Source organism: Anser brachyrhynchus (genome assembly GCF_964034855.1).
Source record: "Anser brachyrhynchus genome assembly, chromosome: 1".
In the NCBI taxonomy this organism is placed as follows: Eukaryota; Metazoa; Chordata; class Aves; order Anseriformes; family Anatidae; genus Anser; species Anser brachyrhynchus.
The window spans coordinates 30,744,975-30,756,294 of NC_137694.1; the positions used below are offsets into that span (position 1 = coordinate 30,744,975).

Here is an 11,320-nt window from a genome sequence, read left to right on the forward strand (position 1 = left end):
TGTGCTTTTTATCTGCTTCATAAAGTATTTACAGAATTGGGGGGACTCCATAAGTAGTAATAAAAACATGAGTAATAATAAAATGTAATGGGTAGATAAATTTAGGTTACGCAAAGACGCAGAATGTACCCTCGTTGTCTGGGCAGCTTGCCTGTTGTCAGGTACTTTGCTGTGAGCTTAGGTTTTGATTTTGATGTTAGGGCTCAACACTGCTATCACCACTGTGATAAAGTAAAAAAAAAAAGCAGGTGACTAACTCTGCAAAACTCTCTGATTCTTCCTATTTGGCAAACAGTCCATTTAACATTGCTATATTGCTACTACAAAAGAAGAAAAATGGAAAAAGAGCAGAGAAACGTTCTACAAGTCATAATTCACATACAAAAATGAGAAAAGAAAGCACTAAAAAAAACATATTTACATTGTTTTCTTTTGTTCAGTTCTCCAAAGACACAACAGTAGCAAATTCATTAATTTCATATGCATAAAGTGTTCATAGTTAATTTTTTAACTTGTCTTGTTTGTCCGTTTGGAATTAATGTTAACATATTATCATCTTTAAATTAATAAGGTAATAGTCATCCCTGGTGACTCATCCTTAAATCCAGTGGAGTGACAACAGGTGAAGTCATCACAGTAAATGAGATATCATATTTCCTCCCACAGCTTCTGTCTTCCATAGGCTTAATTTAATTTGCAGTGTCCCCTGATTTCACTTGGTCTCATTTTTGTCCTGCTTCCCTAGCCTGCAAGCAGCCATTAAATCATTTTCCTTTCTTTATATCCTTGCTAAAATGCATGCTTTCTTTCCTAGACTTTCAGATAGATCTAAATTATCTTGTCTCCACTTCAAACTCTCTCATTACTCTGTCTAAGCCATTGCTCTACCGTTCAGTGTATCATCCCCCTTTTGCCCATCAGTTCATTTTGAATTTCCAGTCTATTGACCTCTCTCTCTGTGTATCTCCAAATTTTTCTTCTACCAGCCTGTCAGCTTTCATTCCTTTCTAGTACTGTTAAGAACTGACTCCTTACTTTTGCACCAAGTAGTTTTGCCTCCTCTTGGTCTTTTTTCTGTCGCTCTTCAATCATGAACATCCAAAGAAAGAAAGAAAGAAAGATTAAATGAGTAAATACATTGAATGAAAGTCAGAGAGGCAAAGTGCCAGAAAAAGTGAGCATAATCAAAAAAGGAAAAGTATAAAAAGAAAAAAAAAAAAAGGAAAAAAAAATAAGAGTTTGGGAAGAAGTATGCTAAGATTTGAACAATCTTCACTGAGGAAGAACCAAGGTATGAGACAAAATCACTGATGGGATGCCTGTTAAATGTTTGTCTCTAGTTACATTTTGTTATTATACTCTTTGATCAACTAGTTTCTTTTCCATGTAACTATTTCTGGATTGTTTGTTTTTGCTGGTTTTGATGTTGTTGTTGTTGTTTTTTTCTTAAATCAGGTTTTTATATTCCATGATTTCTATACTGTAATTCAAAGAAAGATAAGGCCAAATTGTATTCCCAGTCATGCCCATGAAATAAAACTGAAATAACAGTAAAGTAGAAATTGCCCCATTTCATGCAATTCTATTTGGAATCTTCAAGATATGTTGAAGATAATGTTTTCATCCTTCAGAGTGCTAATGTTTCCCTATAACTGTAATATATTTGTAACATCTGTCCTGCCATCTGTGATTGCAAAGTTGTTCAGCCTCCACATCTCTTTTGCATATACAGATTGATTTCTGGAGATACATTCTGAGGAGTCAAATACAATGAAATAATATCAAGGAATTATTTATTGAAGTGTTGCCAGTCTATGTGCAATAAAATTCCTGAAAGAAAGCTTAATTCATTAATTAATTAATTTGAACGCACACAGAAATGAGTATTTTGAGTTCATATATTCTTCCTGATTGAATTGTTGCACACATAAACACCCATTAATAAGGACAATGAAACAACAGTTTTAAATTTCCTTCAGTATTCCTAAGACATTTCTACCTTAGGAAATATAAATTCATGGTTAAAACTAGTAGTTTGAGGAAATAAGATGAAGACTCAAAGGATGGCTAGTGTTAAATGGAAGAAATGCTTGGGAAAAAAAAAAAAATTGCCCAAAGGAAAATCTTGACACAATTTAAGACCAAAGTAAAGTTCAGAATGTTCAAGTTGGAACATATCATTTCGCTATGGGAAATTGATGACAGGTTAAAATAAAAGCATTTAAAAATGTGTAATTAATAACAATCATGAACTTCCATTAATAATACAGCACTTTGTTCTGAGAATAAAGTAGGTTCATTTAATGAAAACTATAAATTATACTTAATCACACATTTTTGGTCTGTATGCATTTATAACATTTTAATACTTTGTCCTAGTTTGAGAACGGAGCCTGCTTTTTATAGCAGTATCAGCCGTTTCTTGCCCAACACTAAAAAGCAGGAACAAGAATTCTATGGGATATAAACCCACTTTGAAAAGTGATTTCCACAAATGCATTCTGAAAGTACTCTCCCAGGGATTTTAGAGCCATTTGTTGTGATCTCTAATTGCAAGATTAACCCAGGTTTCAGAATGGAACTTTTTTAACTTCTACTTTTCTAAGAAGAAAGAGGAAAAGAGTGATCTACTGTACTGTAAGTGGGTGTAACTCCATTGATTTACACTATCTTTAAATTTGATGAACTTAAGCTTTTGTCTACTCTGTTGCTTCCCTGTAGCAGTCAAGGATTTATACATATGCAACACAGAATGTTCAATTTAGTAAAATTGCCTTTTCAAAACTCTATAGTCAAATGTTTAACTGAAAGTGTTTGGGGAACAGATGGACTATTTAATTGTTGATTTTTTAAAAAGTCCTTAAAACAAATAAACAGCCTATTTGAATGCAGTTTTGCTTGAAATAGTCTCAAGGGTATAACTGTTGAAGTATGAATAAATGTGTCTACAACTACATTTTTACTGCTTAGGCAAACTTAGAAGCAATTGAATGAAAGTGTAAATATCACTGCATTTAACATGGTTTCTCCACACTACAAGTAGTGAAAAGAATTTAAAATTTAATTTTATTTGTAACTAGTATATGTGTTCCTTGCATGAAAAACTGGGCTCAAGGGAACTGCAGTCTCCTGTGTTCCCTACTGTACTAAGAAAATATAACAGAAGAGCACAGGAACACAGAGGAAAACTTCCTTACAGCAACACAAATTCTGTTTTTCTCAAAGGTACCAAGGGCTACTGTCATGTAGTTCTGAACGTCAACTCTAATACTGAAATAGAGAACTGCCTCTAACTCTACCCAAGGTAGATGTCATTTGTGAGGAGTTTTCACCTGTGTCATGGGTATAAATTAGGCTAGAAGTATACATGGAGTAATGATGGGCAGTACTAGATCTCTGTACGTTGTTCACCAGGCATCTTCAACAGAGGTTGCAAAAAACTTGCAGACAATCATTGAAAGTGCTTTTCACCCCCCACAGTGAGTTCAGGTGAAGTAGAACAATGATGTTTAGACTGAATGGGGAAGAAGACTGCATAAAATTACTACACTCCCCAACAAAAGAGACCATATTTGCATAAATAACTTTTTAATAGTACATTTCAGAATGACAGTTAATGTTTTGACATGACTTAGAGCAGTAGCTGCTCTGGTTTGTGCAGCCCAGCAGCCACTGGTATTTATAGTATGAGGTAGGGTAAGATGTGGCATTTAGTTGTAGTGAGTTACCTCACTTGTCCTATTCCCACTTCAATTCTCTCTCTTATAGGCAGTGGCCCGTCTCATTTCCTAGCTCAGTAAAGGAGCATTACTAAGCCTCTGGGCTTCTGAAACCAATGGGATTACACAATTTGAATATAACATTTCCAAAGATGTACTTTTGAAACATTTTTTTAAAAACAGTTTTATCAAGGAAATATGCTCATTCTGCCAGATATGCCATTCTCAGAGATGTAAACATGCTCGACTAAAACAGATTTTATAACCTGTTTCATTCTATGCTCATTCATGAAGTTTCTTCAGTATCTCAGAGCCAATTTTTAGAAGAACGCAATTAAGACAATGGCTAGTTTTATTTGCTGCTAAAGAGAAAGCACAAACTATTCTAAATGGACTGGTATATATTTCATGCAACTACTGAAAAAAAGAAGGATGTTTAAAAATAATATTAATACAAGCACTCTTTGAGGCAAAGCAACCTAAACTCCACTGACTAGGAATGTTAAATAAATAAATAAATAAAATAAAATAAATAAATAAATAAAAACACGGGGCAAGTTTAAGATCCTAAATATATTTACAGAACAGCTCTATCTTTATTGTGCTTTCTCTATTATCTTCAGTATTTCTGAGTTGGGAAAAAATTACCACATCTTTATCTCACACTTTTTCATCTCTCATCACAACAGCCTTTCATCAGATTTGTCTCTCGTATGGACACCCTGAATCACACATGCCCAAAACTGAGTGTCCTATTAATGTCAGCTTCTCGCACAACAAAATGTATGTGCTGCACAAGCAGACCTCTTTCATCTCCTGGGAAACCAGACAAGAGCATAGCCAGGAGCGAAGACCTTTCAAGACACCAAGTGAGGGTGAGATGTAAAGGAGGCAGTGAGCTGAGCATTTCCTTGGCTTCTACTCTACCCTTGGCACCACTCTGTACTTTCCTGGCTGGCAGACTCCGAACTTCTTCATGAAAATCATAGCAGACAAGGTCAGCTGTGTCCTTTGCCTTCTCTCTTCCCACTTGTCCATGGGGTGGATATTCCAGAGGAATGACACCTATCCCCTCTGATTGTAACAATGTTCATCACAAGTCACACTCAGCAATGAGCACAGAGTGCACCCTGTCATAGTACACGGTGCCGGCCAAACAACATCACCTTACAATATGCAATTTCACCCTGCTCAAGATGACCTCTCCTGCTGTCTGTGATCTGGTCAACTCTGATTCCTCCAATTAAGTGATCAGGACTGGCTATTTAGGCCCATCTTTGTCTAATTGTAGTTTCCCATTTGTCTCCCATGGCAGAAATTACCATGCACTTAATGTCTGCTAACATGTTGAAAACAAAGTTTTAAAAATCATTCTCTACACTTAAATCATTCCCGTACCCAAAGTGTCTTGTTGTTTTCTCCCTGGACACTCTGCCTTAACAAGATTTTTAGTCCTGGACCCAGGCCAACCCAGGTGAGATACTCCAAAGGCTTACCCACATTTATTTTCCTTGGAGATGATGGAGGTGATATTATTTTCACCTAATTTAATATATCTACTGTGTAAACAGTTACCTTTCACTTAGGCTCCCTCTTTAATTAACGTAATGAAACAGCCCTATCTACAGCACAACCCATATAAACTATTTTACACATCAATCTTAAGAGATTAAATATGTCTTAAAGTGCCTATTCTTCTCCATTGAGAGTATAAAGTCTGCACAACTGATGTGGTCTACCAATGCCAAAGGCTGAGGTTTACTTCCTTCTTATTTCCTTCACTCTAGGCAGCCTGAGATGCTTTTAATCCTTGGTGGACAGCCAAAGACATCTAGTGCTAAGAGTATGTAGGCACCCGTTCAGGCCATACCAAAGAGATGCTCCAGTGACTCCACATGGGAGGCAGTTACTACCCAGTTAGAATGCATATATGTGCCAGAGTTCACATAAAAACACATAGGGAACATCAGGTAACCATGGCTCCATCTTTTATTTATTTATTTATTTTTCCCTAATTGTCCAGATATCCCTGTTTCTTTAGCATTATCAGTGACAGTAGTTAATTGCTTTTTAATTGAGCCACTTCCTATCAGTACCTCTGTTACTCAACCTGTTAAAAAGCAAGTATGCTTTTTACTTTTTTTTTTAATAGTAGTAGTTGTATATGTGCCTGTTAGTGGACAGATAGTTATTTTTCTGCTTTATTTTGATTCCTGTAGTTATGTTTGGCAGATGTTTCTCATCTTTAAACAAAGCTATAGAGAATCATTATTTTCTTTTCAGTTGAGAGCTGAGTAAGAACAAGCTCAGCAGTGAAAGTGTGAGTGTATAACAAAGACCAGTCATCTTCTCCAAACAGAATAAAACTTGCTCTGATGAGGAAAAAAAAAAAAGAGAGAGAGAGAGAAATCTATATGTGAACCAGTGGTAAACTCTTAATTTCTATTTCCCTAATAGCCTCCACAGAAGCTCAGGTTAACAGCAGGACAGCCTTGATCAACAGCATCCAACACCAGCTCTCAGAGGTGACTCAAAGACAGCATCAACAGCTCTGACGTTGGCTGCAGTTAAGGACAAGTAGGTCCCTTGGAAGATACCTGCCCAGTTCCCTTTCCCTGGACCACATGAGGCTCCAGCCACTCCTCTTGCTTCCACTACAAGTTCTTTACAAACTGTTTTGTGTCCTACAGAGCAATCATTGTCTCCACTTTGCACACTTCTGGAGGCAGGACACTGGACTGGAGCAGGCTGTTACTGAGTGAGTCTGCAGAGAAGAAAAGGTCATGTTGTTTCTCTTACATCTGGAACCATAAAGGATACGGCAGTCTTTGCTAGACACAGACTATGAAAGCATCCTCCCTCCAAGGCCATGCTTTGCTACTTTTTAACCTTCAGGCCCCAACTCCTTCTCAGAAACCAGTCTTCCCAAAGAGTCCGTGGGAAAGGAGTTCTGGATGGGCTAAATCTCAATGTCTGGGAACCCAAAGAGGTGGCAAGGCCCTGGAGACCTCATTAGGTATAAAATTGGGAACTTATATGGATTCAGAAGGAGGGCTGGTAAGTGTGAGGGAGAGAGGGAGGGAGAGGCATTCCTTGTCTGTATCTGTGACTGCACGCTTAAATCTAAGATAACACAACCTTTTGTACACTGCCCTGTAGTGAAATCTGGTATCCAGCCAGATGCAGACTGCTTTACCTCAACACCCCATTAGCAATATGAAAACACTGTAATGCTATATTTTTCAAGTGCACACCTTTTCTCAGAGTGTGAACCAGGCTTTGCACTAGCTGAATATTCAGCATTTCTATTGCAAAAGGAAGAAATTGCTGTAATTTATGTAACAAGTCAAAAGCTGTTTAAGAGTGTAGTAACAGTTCAGTCAAGGAAACAAAAATAATTACCAATTAAACAATGCAGCCTCAGCATACCAGAGAAGATTAGCAATGACTTCGTAAGAAAGAGAGGGCAATTCAGCAACTCAGGTATAGCTTCCTACCATCTAAAAAAGAACATGCATAAACAATACTAGTTACCATTCAAGAACCCTTCTGTTACAAAAAAAAAAAAAAAAAAGAAAAAAAAAGATATAAATTAAAGAGTTAAAACACATAACATGGGGGGCCTTGAATTGTAATTCTCTCCCACACCCCAGAGCAATAAAGCAGAGCTCTGAGCAGCACAGAGATTTTGAGAGCATCTCAGTCTCTGTAAGCTCTATCTCAGCCATGCTGCCTTTTGTAAAGACAGCAGTAGGGCAGTAATGATGAATCATGGAATCTGCATTGATGCACAGAAAACTGTGATACCCATGTCCCCAACATCAAATCACTGGGATGAGCTGCGGACATGAATAAATTTTGAATTTTTCAATATAGTAGCAAGAAAATATCTCTATAATGAGAAATCTTGAAGTCTGACAGAGTGGTGTGGCAAAGGACAAGTACACTTCTATGGGGTGATATAAACAGGGTTATATGTAAGCTTGCAGATGTAGGTGAAGATCTTTCTCTCTTTTTCTTTCCAGTACTTGTTTCCACCCCACTAAATCTGATATTTCAGAAGGGAAGCACTAAGGACTCTGAAAGCGCTGTAACCATTTTGCATAGATTTTGCTGAGAACACAAGCTTTAAGATTCTTGCCCATGGCAAAATTAAATAGGCATGGTGGCAAAAAGAATACTCCGTTAAAGTAATGTTAAATTAAATGAGTACCTTAATTTAGTTGATTGGATTGGCAGAAAATGTTTTCCATTAGAAATCACTGATTCCCATTTCTGAAAATCAACAAGATTAAATTATTACCTAGGAAGCTGGGGTGAAACATTCAGACACAAAATGGCAGCTACCCTCCACAACTTTAAGAGCTTGTGTAATAGCCCAGAACACAAGTGCGTTACCCCCATTGTACACAACAGAGGAAAGGCTGAATTGCTGCTAGAAATGTCTGTCAGTTCCCAAAAGGCTTCTGAGTAAGAAAAGAGCTTTTAAGAAGTGAACAAGAAGAGGTCTCTCATGCTGTATTATTTCTTAGCATCCTGAACAACAACAATGAAACATCACATCCAGGGGGATGTTCAGATGTACTAAAATTGATTCCAGCTATCATAGTCCAAAAATGTGACTGTCAGTTCATGATAAGTCTCTACTGTAATGCCTCTTGTCTGGGAGGCCTCTTCCTTCCTACCTTCCATTTCCTTTTCCTGTCCTTTATTTGCTGTGCTTGTGATTCTATCACCTCAACTCAATTTTCTGTTACTTTGCTTGCAGGGGCAAATTGGCTTTTTGTCCTTCTGTTCTCTATCTTGTCAGTGTGTTTCCCCTGAGCTGCTGCATTTGCCACTTTATTTTTTTAGTGATATTAGCTTCAGTTGTTGCTTTGCTCCTTTTATTGCATAATCCAGTTTCTGACCCAGCAACATCTACCCTTTGTTGAAAGGAGTTTCTGTTTCACCTACTCTCTAAAGAAATGTCTCTGACTGCCTTCAATTGTTAGTAGATATTCTTTCAATCACTTAAGATTCTGTTTATCAAGACATATTTTCTCAAGCAATAGTAACCCAATCTGGTTTTCCTTGTCTCTCTGTTCTCTAGCTTCTACTTTATCTAAGTATCAGATGTCCTGTAAATATAAATAAATTTTACTTCTTCTTTGTTGAGGTTGAAACACTTAAATTTTTAGGTTAATCCAATTTATTCAACTAATAAATAGTTGAATAAAATATAGTCTGCATGAATGGCCAAAAGTATTCTTAAATTTTTAGTTTCCAGTGATTTCAATAAGTTCTACTTAGAAAGTCTGAAAACAAGCTTACACCACAAAATACTCTCTGATAAATCTTAGCAAAATTCTCCCTAAACTAGTGAGGACTAGGAGGGAGAAAAGGTGGAAACAAGCTGACCCCACTGCCCTTTTGAGAAGTCTGTCAAATTTCACTACTTTAATGATAACAAACCATTGCATTTTCAGATTGAATTACACCTGAGTAAACAGTAGCATTCCTTGCCAGGGCAAAATTCCTACTGATTTATTGACTGCTTCTTATAATAGGTATGTGTGGATTTTTTTGATAGATCACACTTTCTGTCAAATTTTCATAAATAAAATAACCTGATACTATTGCAAACATTAATCCCATACTATCTTAGATATTTACTTCTGTGAAAACCAGTGGAGTAAAACATTTAAAATACCCAGGTGCACAAATGGTTGAGCTTTATAATGAGATCTCTGAAAGAATAGAATAAGATATCAAACTAGAAAGGAGGCCAAGGAATTAAAATGACTCAAAGCTGAGATGCATTATAATATCCAGACTCTGATTATACAGATTACAATAAATAAATAACACTGAATAAATAAATAAATAAATAAAAATAATAAAAAAAAGAATGGATACAGATTTCATCTTTCAGTGCAAGCATTAGATGGGTTAGGAAGAAGAAACTCCTCCTGATGGAGGTGAGCCTGTATTTGTCCTTAGGGATTTCTTCCTCCTCTCTTTGATATATAAGTTATTGACCTCCAAAGCCAAGAGCCGATAGATCTGTGGAACTTACCCTCTGTCTTTCAATGAACATAGTTCAAGCATTAAACTGAAAGATTTGCAGGAAGAATGTCTTGGCACCTCCAAGGAAACAATAACTTTACAGACCACATGGCAAACCAAAAGTATCGAGTCCATCACAGTGCTAAGAGGATAGAAACATGTAGTGTGAAGGAAAGATAAGCAAAGTGGCAGAAAGAAGCACACATTTGATCTCAAAATGGATGGAAAACTCTAACGTTCAAGCAGACTGCTATGCTGACAGTTTTGCAAAAGACTTTGATGAGGTGACAATTTGCCTGACTGAAATGCTAAAGCTAAGCAACGTAAGCATTTTCTTCTACTATGCAACTACACTATTTGCGCCCATATAGGTTAGACTTTGCCATGTGGACTAGAGGTTGCCACAGGGCTGGAGGGACAGTGGGAAGGAGGAGAAAGATGTGATATGATTCCAACTTTACCAAGTGTTAATTACCTTAAATGTAAGTAGTCTTGTATTCTTTGTTGAATTTTCTTCATATTCAGGAATGATATAAAAGTCTCTGCCCTGCCTGTGAATGTACATGTTTCTGTAAAATTTTGATAACACATTATATTTAATGCCTACTGCTCTCCATGCCAACAGGTAGTAATTAAAAGTGGCTGCTCTGCCTGGACAAGTCAGAGCACCTTCAATTCAAAAGAGCCTACAGAGCAAATCAATAGAACCTTATTCTCTTAGAGTGAGACACCATTATTTATACTGAATAACACACTGAGTAGTCAGCTAGTCAGTTTCTGAATTAGATTATAACATACAATGAGTATCTATACAGTAAGCTGCAAAATAAAATAAAATAATTAAAACAAAATAAAATAAAATATGAAGAAAGATAAATACTGCCACAGCAATTAAATGGTCTTCTCCCGGAGGAGGGAAACTGGTCATTTTGCTATAGCAGCCAAGATATTTCAAACACTTTTCATTGCCTGCAGATGCTGATTTAAGGCTCTTCAGAAAGTGCTGTGCTTTTAAGAGAAACCAAAAGCAATGTATATAATGGGCCTGTGACAAAGAAAGACATTGATTTTAATTGCATTTCAATTTGTTTCATTATTCCAGATGAATGCTTGTCACAAGCACAGAGATCCAAAGTTCAAAATAACGTTGTTTTAAAAAATCAATTTATGTACAAAACTTTTAATTGCTTACAGGTTAAGTTCAGTGGGGTTTAGTTTTCATTTTTGTTTTGTCTTTTTAATTGTTCTTCTTTTTCCAGGCATAACACATTGATTCACTCAGAGACTTGGAACTTGCATTCTTGATTCACAGAGTAGTTCCACCTTTTGTAAAGTGTGTTTTGAGCATGTTCCAATTTTTTCCAATTTTATATTTTCCTACAATGCAAGTTATAACTTTCCTTTACACTATGAGCAATTACTTCTGCCCTTCACTATTATAATGAGATTTCAAGGCACCAGAGATGGGATTTTCAAAAGTGTTCAAAGATGGATTAGCTCTACCCCCAAGGCAATAGGAGCTTTACAACTGATTTTCAAGGGAGCAAAATTAG

General features: G+C 36.5%; 1 long non-coding RNA gene across 4 annotated transcripts; it reads left to right on the top strand.

Annotated features, from left to right (window-relative positions):
- The first annotated feature begins 1,168 nt into the window (after positions 1 to 1,168).
- LOC308178678 lies at positions 1,169 to 9,834 on the top strand. 4 transcript variants are annotated; one of them, XR_013939893.1, is made up of 4 exons: positions 1,169 to 1,291; positions 4,409 to 4,716; positions 5,507 to 5,689; positions 6,177 to 9,834. It is a non-coding gene; the product is annotated as an uncharacterized lncRNA (long non-coding RNA). The 4 variants fall into 4 exon arrangements; XR_013939896.1 differs by lacking the exon at positions 1,169 to 1,291 and having other exon boundaries at positions 3,994 to 4,716; positions 6,177 to 6,296; positions 6,410 to 9,834; XR_013939894.1 differs by lacking the exon at positions 4,409 to 4,716 and having other exon boundaries at positions 1,195 to 1,291.
- Positions 9,835 to 11,320: the final 1,486 nt, after the last annotated feature.